General features: G+C 34.7%; 2 pseudogenes; one reads left to right on the forward strand and one right to left on the reverse strand.

The window, feature by feature from the left end:
* The first annotated feature begins 15 nt into the window (after nucleotides 1–15).
* LOC120170823 lies at nucleotides 16–16,967 on the forward strand (annotated as a pseudogene).
* A 1,204-nt stretch (nucleotides 16,968–18,171) lies between these two features.
* Nucleotides 18,172–19,986, reverse strand: LOC120170824 (annotated as a pseudogene).
* Between the last annotated feature and the right edge of the window lie 466 nt (nucleotides 19,987–20,452).

Raw genomic sequence — 20,452 nt, forward strand, 5'->3', positions numbered from 1 at the left:
AAAATCTTACTCATCTAAGAAAACAAAGTAGTAAAATCTCTATTGATTTCCTAGTTCTGTTTCTGTTATAATCGATGGAAACCAAAGCGGCGGTGAGGTTTATGTTACGGAAGCAATCGTCTTTGGCGCCGGAGGGAGACAGTTTCGAATCGGATGGAAGAGAGGAAGGAGACGATATAGAAGACGGAGTTAGGCTGATGTACTTGGCCAACGAAGGTGACTTGGACGGCATCCGGCAGCTCTTAGACTCCGGGATCAACGTTAATTTCTGCGACATCGATGATCGGACGGCTCTACATGTCGCCTCCTGCCAAGGACAGACCGATGTCGTTTCTTTGCTCATTCAATATGGCGCCACCGTCGATTCTAAAGATCGCTGGGGAAGCACTGTAAACAAAAGCAAAAAACCAGAGCCATCTTCTCCTGCTTCGCCTCCTTTTCTTTTTCTTTTTATTCTAATACATGTTTATTTTGGTGTAATAGCCATTGGAGGATGCTATATATTATAAGAATCACCAAGTGATTAAGCATTTGGAGAAGCATGGAGCTAATCCTTTGGTGAGTTTTGCATCATTCATCTGAAAAAAATTTCCCCATTCTGCTGATTTTTTATTGACATTGATTGTTGAATTTTGCTATTAGATGGCTCCAATGCATGTAAAACACGCTCGTGAAATACCGGAGTACGAAATAGACCCAAAAGAACTTGATTTTACTAACAGCGTCTACATTACTAAGGTAATCTCTTCTTCTTTTTTTACTTTTTTTTCTTTGGATAAGGTAATCTCTTTTTTTAGAATGTGTAATTGTTCATAATTTTAACAATTTAAATCATAATGATCTTTAGAAATAGTTTTTAAGAAATTGAGGAAGTTTTTCCGACTAACAAATATGTACCACATGACATTGATAAGGAGGAAACTATTACATTATAGTTGTTTCTCTAGCATAATGCCTATCGAAGTTTGATAGAATGTTCGGTATTTTTGAAATAGTTGCTCAATTATTGCATTGTGAGTTTTTTGTTCTTTCTAGTTGTGGTGGTTAGTTTGAGCATTCGATGGGGAATTTCTAGATGGCTCTCAGAAGATCCTCTTTTTTTGGGTTTCTTAGAGCAAAGTTTTGTTATCTATGCAATGCAGGTTTGAAATTTGGTATGGGACACATAGGGGTGAATAGACAAGTTATGTGCAAAGTGCCTACTAAACACTTATGGTGCGTTTGGTTCATGGAATGTAAGATTACCAGTGAGAATAAAAGATTACCAGGGAATAGGATTACTGGGAATGTTGTATTTTGTGTTTGGTTGGTTTAGCAGGAATGTAAGATTATCGTGTTTGGTTAAAGGAATAAAAGATTATTGGAATGTATATTTGACCAATTTGTCCTTATTATATATTTGTATAATATTACAAATTGTAAAATATTTATATATTTTCTTTAAAAAATTAAATTCATAATATTTATGTAATTTTTTTTACAAAATTAAAAATATAAAAAAGGTTTAATAAAATGGTAAAAAAAAAATTTAATCCCTGAACTTCATATAAAATTTTAATTATAGACTTTTTTTTTGTAAATCTAAAATAATTTAAGGATAAATTTATAATTTAACCTTCGTAGAATTTTTATTATTCAATGACAGAAGAATGATATTTTTGAAGAAAAAAAAAATTTAAGGGCATTTTAGTCCAAAACGCCGGTAATATTACAATACCTAAGGGAAGGGAGGTAATGACATTCCCGGTAATATACCCCATAAAATCTACTAAATAAAACATTATCGGGAATGAGATTCCCAAACATGGGAATCCCACAATCCTTGAACCAAACACCCCTTAGGTATTTTCGTCCCTTGGTGTTGCAGTTGCATTCGTAGGAAATATTGAACTCATAATCTGACGAGCATGTGCTTTTACATCTTTAATTTTTTTCTTAGCCCGCTCCTGTCTGTGATTAAATTGCAGGGAACCTTTTGTATAGCCTCATGGCGTGGAACACAAGTAGCTGTGAAAAAGCTTGGGGATGAAGTTATCGCTGACGAGACTAAAGTGTAAGTTGCTCATAAAGTGAACCTTTTTCTTCACTCTTATTGTTTGGGGGTTCTGTGGGTTGTGACATTAGGTGAGAGAACCAATGGACCGTGTTGGGTTCTTTATGTTATTTGTTTTTCTTTTCTTCTTTCAGGGGTGCATTTAGAGACGAACTTGCATTATTTCAGAAAATTCGACATCCAAATGTAGTCCAATTTCTTGGTGCAATAACTCAAAGTAGTCCAATGATGATTGTGACGGAGTATCTACCCAAGGTATTACTCTAGCATCTAATTTACCGTCATAGTATATATATGGTCTATACATGCCTTTACTTATGTCCGGTTTTATAGCTTGCTGAGTTGATTTCAACTTGTGTTCTTTTGTTGTGTATGAGCACCAGATAATTCATTGATACGAAATTTCTTACCAGATCTTAGTTTCCTCTTATTTTTCAGTGATTCTAGATAACTGGATTTTGTAATATAGCTCCAACCTTATCTGCTTCTTTAAGAGTTAGGTTTTCAAACTTCAATTCATTGTTTATTTTGCAGGGAGATTTACGAGCTTATTTGAAAGGAAAATGAGCATTGCAACCAATAATAGCTCTGCGGCTTGCACTAGATATTGCAAGGTTTGTTACGGGATTATTGTAGTTTGGACTTTATAAACTATTGCTTTAATAAGCCCTATTGAACGATGGTTGTTTTCTTTTTCATAAATGGGCAGTTTGATTTCAACTTTGATTTGAGAGTAACAAATTTAAATGAGTAGGTACTCTATTACATGGTCTCTATCTTTTCAGGAATATCTTTAGGCAAATCTAAAATCCGAAATTATGATAGCTTACTGTAGAGAGAAAACTAGTGGTGACACATAAAACTTGAGTCTTCACTTGTTTACTTTAGATGAATGAAGTTGGTAATTTAAGTTTTAATTGTTAGGTAGCTTCCAATGGTAGAACTTGAAAGGTCTTTAACATATTTTCCACTATCTTGCAGGGGAATGAATTATTTGCATGAGAACAAACCACCAATAATTCATCGTGATCTCGAGCCTTCGTAAGCTTTCTTGTAGACATTGGTTTTATTCTCCTAACAAATTTATGTACAAACCATTGAAAGTTAATATTGCACCGAAAGGTGCATTAAATGGTGCTTTCGGTAGATCACCGAAAATGTGGGGAAAAAAGAGGGAAGCAACAATTGTGGAAAAAGGTGGATGGTAAAATACCTAATTTAGTCACTTTATTTTTAGGATATTTACAAGACTAGTCCTTAAGCTTCAACTATAAATACCCTAGCTCATTTAGCTTCAAAATCATCCCAAATAATTCTAGCTTTCTCCCAATACTAGAGAATATAGAGAGTTTCTTGAGAGTTGTTTTCTCCTTTTTTATCAAGAGAAAATTATCATTGTTTTCTCCTTGGTAGATCGAGAGAAGTTGTAAATCATATTTTCTCATAGTGAAATTCTTCTACCGTTACCCGTGGTTTTTACCCTATATTATTTAGGGGTTTTCCACGTACATTTTGTGTATTTTTTATCTTCATTTTTATTTTCTCAAATTATCAATTGCGATTTTTCTCTATCTGATAGCCGTCTTCTGCAACAATTGGTATCCGAGCCAGATTTGAGTGTGTAATATTTGCTTATTGTCTTTGTGGTTGTCATCAAAAGGCAGATCCTCCAACTTAAGAAAGTAAGAAGGTATTACTCATTCTTTGAAGGTTCCAGATAACTATTCACGATAGTGAAATAGTGGGAGCTATCCGTAATAGAATCTATGGCAACGAAATTTGATATTGAAAAATTCAATGGGAGAAATTTCTCATTGTTGAAATTGAAGATGAATGTTATCCTGAGAAAAGACGGTTGTCTAGTAGATATTAGTGAAAGGCCAGTAGATTTCACAGATGACAACAAATGGATCGAGATGGACGGGAATGCTATGACAAACTTTCATTTAGCATTAGCAGATAAAGTATTGTCAAGCATCGAGGAGAAGAAGACAACTAAGGAGATATGGGATCATCTCAACAAATTGTATGAGGCCACATCGTTGCACAATAAAATTTTCCTTAAGAGGAAATTGTACATGCTTCGTATGCCAGAATCTACTTCAGTGACGGAACACTTAAACACACTGAACACTTTATTTTCTCAACTTACATCCTTAAGATGTACAATAGGAGAACAAGAACGGGCTGAACTTCTACTTCAAAGTCTACTTGATTCGTATGATCAACTCATCATCAACTTGACAAACAGTAATGTCACCAGTTTAGTCTTCGATGACGTTCCAGCTGCTGTTGTACAAGAAGAAGATCGGCGCAAGAACAAGGAAGATAGACAAGTAAATCTACAACAAGCAGAAGCATTGACAACAATGAGAGGGAGATCAACAGAACATGGCCAAAATAGCAGTCACAAACATGGTAGATCGAAGTCAAGAAGCAAAAAGAATTTAAAGTGCTACAACTGTGGAAAGAAAGGTCACTTAAAGAAGGATTGTTGGAGTCTAAATAAAAACTCCAATCCACAAGGCAATACCGTAAACACTTCAGATGATGGAGATGCTCTATATTGAATAAGCGTCAACCACCGTGAAAGGCAGAAAAAAATGTGCAGATATATGGCTCATTGATTTGGGAGTGACATATCACATGACCTCAAGAAGAGAATGGTTCCATCATTAAGAACATGTTTCAGGAGGATCTGTGTATAGTTGCAATGATCATGCCTTAGAGATCGTTGGCGTGGGAACTATCAAATTGAAGATGTATGATGGAACAATTAAAGTTGTTCGAGATGTGCGACACGTGAAAGGCCTGAGAAAAATTTATTATCCTATGGATTGTTGGATAATAATGCAAGCAAGATTGAAACACGGAAAAGAATCATGAAGGTGTTCCGTGGAGCGCTTGTGGTGCTGAAAGGCAAAAAGATAGCTGCAAACTTGTACATGGTGAAGGGAGAGACTTTGTTAGAAGCAGAAGACTCTGTTGCCTCATGTAGTTCAGATTCTACAATGTTATGGCGTCAAAAACTTGGACACATGTCAGAACAAGGAATGAAAGTCCTTGTGGAGCAAATGCTACTTCCAGGCTTAACAAATGTATCACTTACTTTGTGTGAGCATTGCATAACAAGTAAGCAGCACCGGTTGAAATTCAACACACCAAATTCTAGAGGAAAAAGTGTTCTAGAATTGGTTCATTCTGACGTATGGCAAACACCAGTTACATCCCTAGGTGGAGCAAAATACTTTGTCTCATTTATTGATGACTACTCGATGAGATGTTGGGTGTACCCTATTAAGAAGAAGTCAGATGCGTTTTCAACTTTTAAAAACTTCAAAGTGCGGGTGGAACTTGATTCTGGAAATAAGATCAAGTGTTTCTGTAACATCCCAAATCAGGGTCAGTGACTAAATTGCAAATTTTGAAAACTAGGTGCTCGATTTCGAAATAAGTTAAAAGTTCATGGATTTAATTGAAGAAAGTTGATGTTGGATTTAATGATTAAGTTTGGAAATATTAAGGGTACTATGGTAATTTTTCAGGGAAGATTTTTTATTTCCCTTTATAAAGGGTAATAAGCACGTAGGAAGAAGAGAATTCTCTAGAGCATTCTTCAGCCTTCTTCTTCCTCCTCTCAACCGTGAAGCCTTGTATAAGGTAAGTGGGTTTTTAGTTGGTTAATTCTTTCGTTTTAAAGCTTGTTTTGATTCTTGGGATATTAAGAAAGATTAAAGAAAGCTTTAGGTGGCTTAAACCTCAAAGATTAACAAGTTATGAGAAATTAAGAAAAATGAGTTTTTAAGTGAATTTTTGAAATGGAAGGAGATAATAGATTGTGAAGTTGAATTTGACTTGTCAAGGGTTAAATTAAGAGATATGAAGTGATAGAATGGGTTTTAGAACATGTTGGAAATTTGGTATGATTCTTGAATCTCATAAAGAAGATAGAATTTTGAGGTTAAAGATGATTTACATGGATATAAGTTGGTTCAAGTTATAGTAGTTGAGTTTAATGTCAAAATAGGGGCTTAAAATAGAAGAATTGAGGGAAGAGTTGATGATTTACGTGCTAAAATGTCAGTTCTGGCAATGTGCATCGATGCACATTCATTGTGCACCGATGCATCGATGATAAATACCAGAAATTGTTAAGGTGCATCGATGCATGAATTTAAATAGAAAACATCGAATAGGATTTATGCATCGATGCATAAGGAGTGCATCGATGCATCCCCATTAAATACAAACATCGAATAGGATTTATGCATCGATGCATGGTGTAGTGCATCGATGCATACCTTCATTAAAAGATGAAATTGGCTTTTCTTTGAGACTAAGGAGTGATAGTTTCATATATATCAATCAGTATACTGATAAGTATTAATGTATTATTATGTAGATATAGAATGAAAGATTGTTCCGGAACAAACTAAGGATTAGGATTGATTCAAACAACGAGGCCCAGGTGAGTGCATATTTAATAGTATATGATGTGCGATGGGAATAAGACTTACGATGAGTCTATTTCCTGAAGTGTTACACATGAATGCATGATTAAAGGCATGAATTGAATATGCATGTATGTATGCTTGATTATATGGATTGATCTGTTCTTTTATGTGTTAGGTGAGAAAGTATAAGTGATTACATAAGAAAGGTTATGAATTATATGAGATATAAACTATGTGATCATAGTAAAATAGAATTATTATTATATGATAAGTGAAATAAGCTGGATAATATTGATCTATAGGATGAAGTGAGAATAGTACACTAACTAGGAGATTTGAACATAAATGATAAGATGAACATATAAGATAAGCTAGATGGGAAAGATTCATATGTTTAAATAAAACTATAACACAGGGTTGTATGATAGAAATTTATGAAGATATATGAGAAGATTATAAGTTATATGAAATTGAATTAAGTAAACAAATTATATTATATATAATATATATATATCTATATATATATATATATATAAAGAAATAATAGAAGTGAGATATGTTTATAAGTCGCCCTAGATGAATATGAATATGAATTATAAGAGTGCTATATGATTTATATTAAGATAAATCTTGAGGATATATATATATATATAGACATGAAATGAAATGAGTTATATGAATACATAATTATGTGATGAAATGGTGGATTACCTGAACATTTGAATATATATGTCTAAGAGAAAGCATAAGATTAAGATATAAGCAATGTGACTATAAGTATATATGTGTGCTCTAAGTGATATGACTTATAGGTATTTCTATTATAATGTTACATAATATATGTATGTTAATGAATTATGTGATGGTATAAGAAATGATATGAAATATATATGTGAAACAAGTATATGTTATGAGATAAGACCTATGACTATAAGCTACGTGAAAGTGTTCTAGGTGTTTCGATATATTATATGAAGTATATGATCTTATGTGAACAAGATATGATAAGTATGTTTACATGAATAAAGGTGATTGGGTGAGAAATGATAGAAATTATATGAACATGACATATGTGACATGAATTATATGGAAAAGATCTACGTGTAAGTGAACTGACTATGGGATAATATGAAAAGAAGCTACGTGATACGTATATGTGAAGTGAATTACAAGTTTATGTGAATATCTGAAATGAAATAAATGATAACACCCATGTTATGTGTCATGAGAGCTAGGGTATAGTTGGCATGCCAAGAGTCGAGGGTCTACGCGGTCCTTCGGGATATATATATATTCTTTGGAACATGTGTGAAGTCTGGTGAGACACATATATATCCCTAGCATATGTATATGATTCTTAAGGAATTCTATGTGGTCTTTATAGACATCATTATATGGCACTACGGTGCAATTCTACGCGGTCCTTCGGGATATATATATTCTGTGGAACATGTGTGAAGTCTTGAAAGACACATACTTGATCCCTAGCATATGTATATGATTCTTAAGGAATTCTATGTGGTCCTTATGGACATTATTATATGGCACTACGGTGCAATTCTACGCGGCACTTCGGTGCAATTATACGAGCTGTGTGACAACATTAGTGCACAACCTCTATAGACTCACATATCGATAGTTCTCACATACGTACATGGCTAATCCGGAGATATGAACAAATATAAGTTAGTGGTATGATAAATGCTATAGAAATGATATGATGTTGTGTGTGTATAGTGTTTGATTGAAAAGTATGTGATTATATGATAAACTGTTAATGATGAATTATGTGTATGTATGTATTTACTGCAATTAATCTGATATGATTTTATACGATATGAAAAATGCATGGAATTGCTATAACATGATAGAACAGAACATGCATGTATCGATATATGTTTTAAAGTGCATTATAAGTTGTTATGCCTCACTAAGTCTTCGACTTAGCATGTGATTGTTTCACACGTAGGTTTCGAGAAGAGTAAAGAGTGATGCGGAGCAAGACAGGTCAGTTTTCCTTACCAAAGATCAGATCAGAATATTTGACAAAGTATGTTTTGGTTATGTATAAAGTGTTGGCATGTAATAAGTCATTAAGTTCGAGCACTCTGATAAAGTCTGTATTTTTTTTTAAATAAAGTTTAAATTTCCCGGGATTTTTCTTAAGAGTCAAGGTTTGAAAAATCAATGTGACACTTCGGACTCGTATCCGGGTCGGATACGGGTTGGGGGTGTTACATTTAATGGTATCAGAGCTATGGTTTAGCCGATTCTCGGTATAAACCGAAGTCCAAAATGTCATAAAAGGTGTACATGCCAACATAGATTGAAAAATTTCTGATCTGATGGTGTAAGGAATATGTTGTCTTGCTAATAGAATAAGAATAGTTTAATACAGTAGAAATCCGATCGTGATAATTTCGAAGTAAGTGAAAGGTGATATTCCTGATTGTGATAGCTATTCACCTGCCCTGGCCAGGCAGGATGAAGAGCGGACACCTCAGGAAATGCCTAGTAAGATCAAAAGTTGATTTCAGAAAGCTGAAATCATATCTGAATAATGATAGAAAGTTTTTATCGTTTGGAATCGGGAAAAAACGATATAGAGTAGTTTTGCTATTATGTTGATAAGATAGAATATAGTGAACAGGTGTCACCATAAGAATGTTAAAAAGATCTAAGGACGTGATGAGTACGTATAGAAGAACTCAAGGATAAGTGCATCAGTGACAAGTGTATAAGATGTATAAAGTCAGAGCTTATGAGTTTGAAACGAAGTGATAGTATTGCACATAAACAAGAGTATGCTTATGATAAGGGTTTTCAGTTAAGATGGAAAGAGTTAGCATTGGCTAACTAAAGTATGTGATAAAAATGTACTGGAATTATAAGATTATAAGATATTGTCAGGATATGATAACCAGATCTGCAATGGATCTGGATATAGTTGCATATTTGGATCATAGTAATGTGTATAGTAAAGGAAAAGGAAGTAAGAATTTGTGTATTTAAGTAAAGCTGAGGATTGATAAGAAGAGTTTGAGAATGTGTATATCGATGATCAGATTATAAGACACATGAAGTCAGAATGTTGAGTTTGAGCAAAAGAAATTTCAGGATGTATGAGAATAGATGTGAAATTGATAAGTGGAGTAAGCGAATGTTGAGATAATTTAGATTGGAAAGGATGTATATGATTGGTATAATAGGCTTGTGCCCTAGATTGAACAAAGTTATTATCTAGCTGTCAAGTAAAGGTGCTAAAGTTAAGATTGGAGGAAAGATAAAGTGGAGTTAATTGATTAGGATGTGAATTTGAATATAGTTGTATATTCTGAGCAGATAGCTATGATGTAGAAACTGAGATAAGTATTTGCATGGAACCTTCAGGAAGAAAAATACAAGTATAAGAAATGATAATGAATGAAGTTATGTATAAGAAATGGGTTATCAGAGTAATGAGGATGCAATGAAGATTGGTAGATAAAGATGAGTATAAGTGATAAGACAAGAGTATGTGAGCATGAAAGAAAATATATGATTTGTGTATAAGGAGATTTTGATTTTGAATGAATAAAGGAATAATGGAATAAGGAATGAAAGAAAAAAGTTTAAAGAATCAGATGTGATAAAGGTTATGTTTCTTGGTCAAGTAGATTTAGTCAGAGGAATAATGAATAATTTATATGTATTAAGGAAGTTTAAGAAGTAATTAAGAGATGATGGAATAAAAGTTGGTTAATACTGCAAGGTAATTAAAGATTGATAAAAATTTGATTGATTAGGATTTTGAGTGATAAGAACTGATGCTATTGGTTATATGATAAGTAACATGATAAGGAGGTATAAAGGAAAAAGGTAGTTGAAGAACTAAGGGAAAGAAAGATTAAGTAAAGGAAACAACATGAGAACATTAACAAACATGTTCTTATCAATGTGTGTAGTGAAAATTCGAGGACGAATTTTCTTTAAAGGAGGGGAGATTTGTAACATCCCAAATCAGGGTCAGTGACTAAATTGCAAATTTTGAAAACTAGGTGCTCGATATCGAAATAAGTTAAAAGTTCATGGATTTAATTAAAGAAGTTGATGTTGGATTTAATGATTAAGTTTTGGAAATATAAGGGTACTATGGTAATTTTCAGGGAAGATTTTTTATTTCCCTTTATAAAGGGTAATAAGCACGTAGGAAGAAGAGAATTCTCTAGAGCATTCTTCAGCCTTCTTCTTCCTCCTCTCAACCGTGAAGCCTTGTATAAGGTAAGTGGGTTTTTAGTTGGTTAATTCTTTCGTTTTAAAGCTTGTTTTGATTCTTGGGATATTAAGAAAGATTAAGGAAAGCTTTAGGTGGCTTAAACATCAAAGATTAACAAGTTATGAGAAATTAAGAAACATGAGTTTTTAAGTGAATTTTTGAAATGGAAGGAGGTAATAGATTGTGAAGTTGAATTTGACTTGTCAAGGGTTAAATTAAGAGATATGAAGTGATAGAATGGGTTTTAGAACATGTTGGAAATTTGGTATGATTCTTGAATCTCATAAAGAAGATAGGATTTTGAGGTTAAAGATGATTTACATGGATATAAGTTGGTTCAAGTTATAGTAGTTGAGTTTAATGTCAAATAGGGGCTTAAAATAGAAGAATTGAGGGAAGAGTTGATGATTTACGTGCTAAAATGTCAGTTCTGGGCAATGTGCATCGATGCACATTCATTGTGCATCGATGCATCGATGATAAATACCAGAAATTGTTAAGGTGCATCGATGCACATGTAGTGCATCGATGCATGAATTTAAATAGAAAACATCGAATAGGATTTATGCATTGATGCATAAGGAGTGCATCGATGCATCCCCATTAAATACAAACATCGAATAGGATTTATGCATCGATGCATGGTGTAGTGCATCGATGCATACCTTCATTAAAAGATGAAATGGCTTTTCTTTGAGACTAAGGAGTGATAGTTTCGAATATATCAATCAGTATACTGATAAGTATTAATGTATTATTATGTAGATATAGAATGAAAGCTTGTTCCGGAACAAACTAAGGATTAGGATTGATTCAAACAACGAGGCCCAGGTGAGTGCATATTTAATAGTATATGATGTGCGATGGGAATAAGACTTGCGATGAGTCTATTTCCTGAAGTGTTACACATGAATGCATGATTAAAGGCATGAATTAATATGCTGTATGTATGCTTGATTATATGGATTGATCTGTTCTTATGTGTTAGGTGAGAAAGTATAAGTGATTACATAAGAAAGGTTATGATTATATGAGATATAAACTATGTGATCATAGTAAAATAGAATTATTATTATATGATAAGTGAAATAAGCTGGATAATATTGATCTATAGGATAAAGTGAGAATAGTACACTAACTAGGAGATCTGAACATAAATGATAAGATGAACATATAAGATAAGCTAGATGGGAAAGATTCATATGTTTAAATAAAACTATAACACAGGGGTTGTATGATAGAAATTTATAAAGCTATATGAGAAGATTATAAGAGTTATATGAAATTGAATTAAGTAAACAAATTAGATTATATATATATATATATATAAAGAATAATAGAAGTGAGATATGTTTATAAGTATGCCCTAGATGAATATGAATATGAATTATAAGAGTGCTATATGATTTATATTAAGATAAATCTTGAGGATATATATATATAGATAGACTGAAATGAAATGAGTTATATGAATACATAATTATGTGATGAAATGTGGATTACCCTGAACATGTGATATATATATGTCTAAGAGAAAGCATAAGATTAAGATATAAGCAATGTGACTATAAGTATATGTGTGCTCTAAGTGATATGACTTATAGGTATTTCTATTATAATGTTACATAATATGTTATGTATGTTAAATGAATTATGTGATGGTATAAGAAATGATATGAAATATATATGTAAAACAAGTATATGTTATGAGATAAGACCTATGACTATAAGCTACGTGAAAGTGTTCTAGGTGTTTCGATATATTATATGAAGTATATTGATCTTATGTGAACAGATATGATAAGTATGTTTACATGAATAAAGGTGATTGGGTGAGAAATGATAGAATTATGAAAACTGACATATGTGACATGTGAATTATATGGAAATGATCTACGTGTAAATGAAATGCGTGACTATGGGATAATATGAAAAAAGCTACGTGATACGTGATATTGAAAGTGAATTACAAGTTTTGTGAAATCTGAAATGAAATAAATGATAACGCCCATGTTATGTGTCATGAGAGCTAGGGGTATAGTTGGCATGCCAAGAGTCGAGGGTCTACGCGGTCCTTCGGGATATATATATATTCTTTGGAACATGTGTGAAGTCTGGTGAGACACATATATGATCCCTAGCATATGTATATGATTCTTAAGGAATTCTATGTGGTCCTTATGGACATCATTATATGGCACTACGGTGCAATTCTACGCGGTCCTTCGGGATATATATATATTCTGTGGAACATGTGTGAAGTCTTGAAAGACGCATACTTGATCCCTAGCATATGTATATGATTCTTAAGGAATTCTATGTGTCCTTATGGACATTATTATATGGCACTACGGTGCAATTCTACGCGGCACTTCGGTGCAATTATACGCTGTGTGACAGCATTAGTGCACAACCTCTATAGACTCACATATCGATAGTTCTCACATACGTACATGGGCTAATCCGGAGATATGAACAAATATAAGTTAGTGGTATGATAAATGCTATAGAAATCATATGATGTTGTGTGTGTATAGTGTTTGATTGAAAAAGTATGTGATTATATGATAAACTGTTAATGATGAATTATGTGCATGTATGTATTTACTGCAATTAATCTGATATGATTTTATACGATATGAAAAATGCATGGAATTGCTATAACATGATAGAACAGAACATGCATGTATCGATATATGTTTTAAAGTGCATTATAAGTTGTTATGCCTCACTAAGTCTTCGACTTAGCGTATGATTGTTTCACACGTAGGTTTCGAGAAGAGTAAAGAGTGATGCGGAGCAAGACATGTCAGTTTTCCTTACCAAAAGATCAGATCAGAAATATTTGACAAAGTATGTATTTGGTTATGTATAAAGTGTTGGCATGTAATAAGTCATTAAGTTCGAGCACTCTGATAAAGTCTGTATTTTGTTTTAAATAAAGTTTTAAATTTCCCGGGATTTTTCTTAAGAGTCAAGGTTTGAAAAGTCAATGTGACACTTCAGACTCGTATCCGGGTCGGATACGGGTTGGGGGTGTTACAGTTTCAGAACAGATAATGGAGGAGAATAAGATCAAGTAAAGAATTTGATGACTTTTGCAGGAAAGAAGACATTAAAAGACAGTTCACAGTGGCAAACACTCCTCAACAAAATGGAGTGGCAGAGCGGATGAACAAAACGTTGTTAGAAAGAACAAGAGCAATGTTGAGGGTGCAGGCCTAGAAAATCATTCTGGGCAAAAGCAGTCAATACCGTGTGTTATTTGGTGAATCGAGCTCCATCACTGCAATAGAGCTGAAGACCCAATGGAGATGTGGACTGGTAAACTAGTTGATTATTCAAACCTCCATGTATTTTGAAGTATTGTATACGTGATGTACAACTCCCAAGAAATTTTAAAGCTGGATCCAAATCCAGGAAATGCAATTCTTAGGTATGCTGATGGAGTAAAGGGGTATCGCTTGTGAGATCCCACTGCCCGCAAAGTGATCATCAGCAGGGATGCTACCTTTGTAGAAGATAAACTACAAAGAAAAGAATACGATGATAGAACTGAAAAGTCAGAGACTACTCAGATACATGTGGAAAATGAGGTTGAACAAGGATATTCTTCTGAAGCAGAACCAACACATGATGAACAAGAACCAGAGAGTTCTGAAGCTCCAACAACTCATCAATCAGATCGTGTGAGAGACGTCCCAATTGGCACTCATATTATATTATAGAAGGAAATGTTGCATACTACCTTTTAACAAAGGACGGTGAGCCATCAACATACCAGGAGGCAATAAATAACTCAGATGCTTCACTGTGGATAATAGCGATGCAAGAAGAAATTGAAGCCCTTCATAAAAATAATATATGGGATCTTGTGCCACTACCACAAGGAGGAAGTCAATTGATAACAAATGGTCTTCAAAATCAAGCGAAATGGTGACGATCAAGTTAAGAGGTATCGTGCAAGACTGGTGGTCAAAGGATATGCTCAAAAAGAATGTATTGATTTCAATGAAATCTTTTCTCCTGTGGTTCAACTAATAACAGTTCGAGTAGTTTTGACAATGTGTGCTACATTGAACTTACATCTAGAGCAGCTAGATGTTAAAACAACTTTTCTTCATGGAAATCTTGAAGAATAGATTTATATGCTCCAGCCTGAAGGTTTTGAAGAAGACGAAAAGAAGAACTTGGTTTGCAGGTTGAACAAATCTCTGTACGGTCTAAAGCAGTTGCCAATGTGTTGGTATAAGAGATTTGATTCCTTCATTATGTGCATTGGATACAACAGACTTAATGCAGACCCTTGTGCTTATTTCAAGAGGTTTGGTGATAACGATTTTGTTATATTGTTGTTGTATGTGGATGACATGTTGGTTGCAGGACCCAACAAAGATCATATTGAAGAATTGAATGCACAACTAGCTAGGGAATTTGAAATGAAGGACTTGGGATCAGTAAACAAGATTCTGAGGATGCAATTCACCGAGACAGAAGTAATAAGAAGATTTGGCTTTCACAAATAATTACTTGAAGAGATCTTGTCAATTCACATGCAAGATTGTAAGCCAATTTCTACCCCTCTTCCTATTAACTTCAAATTATCCTCCAATATGAGTCCTAGCAGTGAAGAAGAGATGATGAAGATGTCTCGAGTATCGTATGCATCAGCAGTGGGAAGTTTGATGTTCGCTATGATATGTACAAGACCTAAATTGCACAAGCAGTGGGAGTGGTTAGTCGGTACATGGCAAATCCAGGCAAAGAGAATTGGAATACAATAAAAAGGATCCTGAGATACATCAAAGGGACCTCAAATGTTGCATTATGTTACGGAGGATCAAACTTACTAATAATGGGTATGTAGATTCTGACTATGCAGGGATTTGGATAAAAACAATCTACTACATGATATGTGTTCAAAGTTGTTGGTGGAGCTGTAAGTTGAGTTTCAAAATTGCAGTCAGTTGTGGCTACATCCACAACAAAGGCAGAATATGTAGCAGCTACACAAACCAGTAAAGAAACAATTTGGTTGAAGATGTTATTGGAGGAGCTTGGGCACAATCAAGAGTATGTCTCTCTGTTTTGTGACAGTCAAAGTGTCTTGCATCTAGCAAGGAATCCAGCATTTCATTCAAGGACAAAGCACATACGAGTTCAGTACCATTTCATTCGTGAAAATGTGAAAGAAGAGACGGTAGATATGCAGAAGATCCATACCAAAGACAACATAGAAGATTTCATGACGAATGCGATCAACGCTGATAAATTTACTTTGTGTCGATCCTCTTGTGACCTGTCAGAAACGTAAGCAACATGATGGTACAAGGTAGAAAGAATGGTGTGAAGATACGAATGTTCCAATTAAATCTTCAAGTGAGAGATTATTGAAAGTTAATATTGCACCGAAAGGTGCATTAAATGTGCTTTCGGTGAATCACCGAAAATGTGGGGAAAAAAAAGAGGGCAGCATCAATTGTGGAAAAAGGTAGATGATAAAATACATAATTTAGTCACTTTATTTTTAGGGTATTTACAACTAGTCCTTAGCTTCAACTATAAATAGTCTAGCTCATTTAACTTCAAAATCATACCAAATCATTATAACTATCTCCCAATACTAGAATTTAGAAATTTCTTGAGAGTTGTTTTCTCTTTTTTTACCAAGAGATAATTATCATTGTTTTCTCCTTGGTAGATGGAGAGAAGTTGTAATTTCTATTTTTTCATAGTGAAATTCTTCTACCGTTGCCCGTGGTTTTTGTCCTATATTATTTAGGAGTTTTCCACGTAAATTTTGTGTCTTTTTTATCTTCATTTTTATTTTCTCAAATTATCAGTTGTGATTTTGCTCTATCCGATAGCCATCTTCCGCAACACATACGAGGAAGAAATAGCTTTAGTTTTGTATAAAATACAAGTTGTCTTCCTTAATTTTCTTAGTCCGTTACGTGCGTGTAATTGTATTGACAGAAACATTTTGCGGGATGACTCTGGAAATCTCAAAGTCGCGGATTTTGGCGTTAGCAAGCTTCTCACGGTTAAAGAAGTCAAACCTCTAACATGTCTGGAAACATCATGTAAGTTCTCTTTTTATTTGGTTCTAGTTATCCCCCTTCTTACCATGTAACCAGTCATCTTAGAAATTATCTGGATTTTTTGGGTTTTATTTTGTATATTTAATAACTTCTCTCCTCTTTAATCTGTCACAGGTCGATATGTCGCTCCGGAGTTTTCAAAACTATGACTATGATACTAAAGTGGATGTGTTTTCATTTGCTCTGATCCTACAGGAGGTAAATTTCGGGCATCAGCTCATATTTTCAATGAATGGTGAAGTCGAGTCAATACCTGGCTCGATCCCTATTTCTTATTTGTTCTTTGACATCTAATCATCGGAACATGCTTGATAACTGTTTAAATGTGGTATGCACTTTAGATGATTGAAGGCTGCCCCCATTTTGTACAAAGCAAGACATGAAGTTCCCAAGGCATATGAATCAAGGGGGCGTCCACCTTTCAGAGCTCCATCCAAGTATTATGCCCATGGACTCAAAGAGTGACTAGACTTTTAGCATATTAGTCATTTTATTTCTCTTTGTCCGAATGATTAGCGGTATGCTCCTCCTTACAGGTTAATCGAGGATTGTTGGAATGAGAAGCCCGCTAAGCGACCAACGTTTAGACAGATAATAAATAGATTGGAATCCATTCGCAACAGTTTCAGTCATAAAAAGAGTTGGAAGGTATTACTCTCTTTCTTGAGACCTCCATTCTTCCATTCCCTTGCACTTGTTTTCTCTGTATTGTCATATTGCCAGCAGAAGCACTGAATTGTCAAGAAGAATGAACCAATTATTCAGAAATTAGTTAATTATGATCCCACAATGAAGTTCAGAATTAATGATTGAAATTCGAGTGTAGATCAAGTTCCGATGTCGCACAAAGTTTCCGAATTTAAATCTGTAGTTTGGGATGATGTGTTTTTAGGCTACTGTCTTTACTAAAAGGCATTTTCTTTGTTAGCATTTCAGTCCATTGTGGTGGTCTGGTGCAAACTTTAATCATTAGCTGATATTTGTTCTCTAAGGGTGCATTATGTTTCAGATTAGGCCATTAAGTGGTTCCACAATCTGGAGGAAATGCTGAAGAAAGATCATTCTAGTCCGAGCGGATCTTCTCGTTCCACCGGCAGCATATGAGTGACTGAAGCTATTCTTCCACGGCTTATATATAACTGTGCATACCATTGTCTCTTGTTTTTACCTGATATTTGTTTGTGGTAATTCCAAATTGTTCTCTCTCTCCTTCTGAATTGTGTATGTGGGCTGAGAGGTACATTGGCATTGTATCATTTTTCATGTAAATACTAAATACCATAATCCAAATTTAACAATTCTCCCTTTCTATCTGAAACTGCAACTGCAAATCCAAAAGCCATTGACATTTTAGCATTTAACACTATTAACTGATGATACAACCAATACTTTACATCATTACTCGACAACACCAAGAGAAACAATAGAGTTTTAGACTCGATCATTTAAAACACTGTAACATATTGCCACTTACCTTAGAACAGTGACTCTCGTGGTTCAGAACAACAAAGAATGATATGAAAATACACGGATGGTTTAATTAATTATCGATAATACCAGCCATCGGAAACCCCATCGACCTTCACCTTCATAGCTGCGCAAGACGGCGTATCGATGGGGTACGCATCTGTGTGAGACCAAGCACTATACGATCGCCTCCCGATGATCACATTGGAGGCCTCGCGCGATGAAAAGCATCCCAAACATGTACTCATCCCTATTCTCGCACGGAGTTTGGAAAGGCAAGCATGTAATCTGCCCGTTGTTCCTCCCCACTCCACAACACCCTGCTTTTTTACCCTAAACCCTGAAACAGTAATCCATATATCAAGTCTTTAGAAGGCAATTAATCTTTAACACGTCATATTCAAGGTGTTCATATAATAGGTGCACGTATTTATACTCGAATCGCGTATTTCGCTAACATTTCAAGCATCATAATATGTTTACCATAAGCTGCGGGGCTGCTGGTGATGTCTTGGAAAATCCCATAGCATTAATGTAGATGAATTTAGCATCAGAATTGGCGTTGTTGAATTCATTAACGAGAACCCTAAGCTTGTTATTGAAAATCCGATTGGCAGCAGTGATTCTCTCCACACATGTTCGACCATCTCCACTGTTTTGAGCCAATTCGTTCGGACTGCATTCGATCTGACCCAATCCGATCAACACGAACTTCCTCGCTCCATAGTCGTACAAAGCCTGAAAGCCATTCATCCAATGGCACCTACGTCATTAAGCTACGACCCGGATTTTAAATTGATCCTTGAACTTTAAAACGTTTATGGCATTACGAACCTGAAGCTGGTCGGTGTACTCTTTAATAAGAGTATCGGCATATTCCTGGGGGCTATATTGTCTGCTGGTGGAGTAATACAGAGGCATGAAATAGTTGTTGAGGTAATCGTTGCTGCCCAATCCGATCAAGTAATACACTTGCTTAAGTAATCTGCTGCTGTGTCTTCATCTCCAAGTAAGTCCACCACTTGTGAAACCGTTTGCTGGTAATTTACTTGGCCACTAAAGCTGATACGAGCTCCCTGTAGTGGAAGTTGCAGATACAGTAGTGTTAGTTTGAGTAATGATTATCATCATGGAATGGCGAAACAAATCTACAATAGGTTTCGGTCGTTACCAGTTGCTGTCCGGTTTCTTCTCGGATTCCGGAAGCCGCTGATGCGTATTTAACTCCTCCCAAGATCTGTCTTCCGCTTGCAGTTGAGTATGGAGGGATGTAATCATCAAAGCCCAAAAGTTCAGCTGCAAATTATATAGAAAATAAATGTGTTAAAATGAGGTATAATACTCCTTTTACATTAATTTGTCAAAATGGCACCCAAAAACATTATAGACTAAAATGCCACTTTTTTATTAAAGATTAGTCATACAGTGCGTATTAAGAAGATTATTTTTAACACTTTTCACTTAAAAATTCATATATAAACAATATATGATATTTTAGAATATCATAATAAATTCATATATAATTGTGCGTATTGAGTTGATTGTTGTTCCCATTGTCCACCAATGAATCCCCAATATGAAGTAACAAGGAACTGGGTTCCGCCTTAACCTCGAACACACAACTCGAACTCGAACCCCAACACCATCCCATACCATTTCTCCATATTATGTTGATCAGAAAAGAGAAAGAAATGGAAATGGAAATGTAAACAAATGGCATTGGGTGAGGAATAAATGGTAACAGTGAGAATTTATAGAGGAAAAGGAGAAGGAAAGAGCATTCAATCATCAAAAACACATGGCAAAGTGAATTATTTCTTTTGGCTGTGACAGTGTTGAAGTAGTAGTTGCATGCATTAATTTCACGCTGGAGGCGGTTTTGGGAATCTATAGCTTCATCTACAAATTCGATCCATTCCATTCCGTTGTCATCTATATATTTATAAATCAACTATTTCAGTTAATACGTTAACAATTCGAATGAGAAACAAACGACGCAATCGTTGGCGATGAATGATAATACTATGAACAGTGATAAAATACATATAACAATGACAGCTCGTTGGCAATTGACATTACCACAACTCAATTACCTCTATTTTTATGATTGCGAATGCCTATC

Source organism: Hibiscus syriacus, unplaced genomic scaffold (genome assembly GCF_006381635.1).
Source record: "Hibiscus syriacus cultivar Baekdansim isolate YM2019G1 unplaced genomic scaffold, ASM638163v2 tig00111794_pilon, whole genome shotgun sequence".
Classification (NCBI taxonomy): domain Eukaryota; kingdom Viridiplantae; phylum Streptophyta; class Magnoliopsida; order Malvales; family Malvaceae; genus Hibiscus; species Hibiscus syriacus.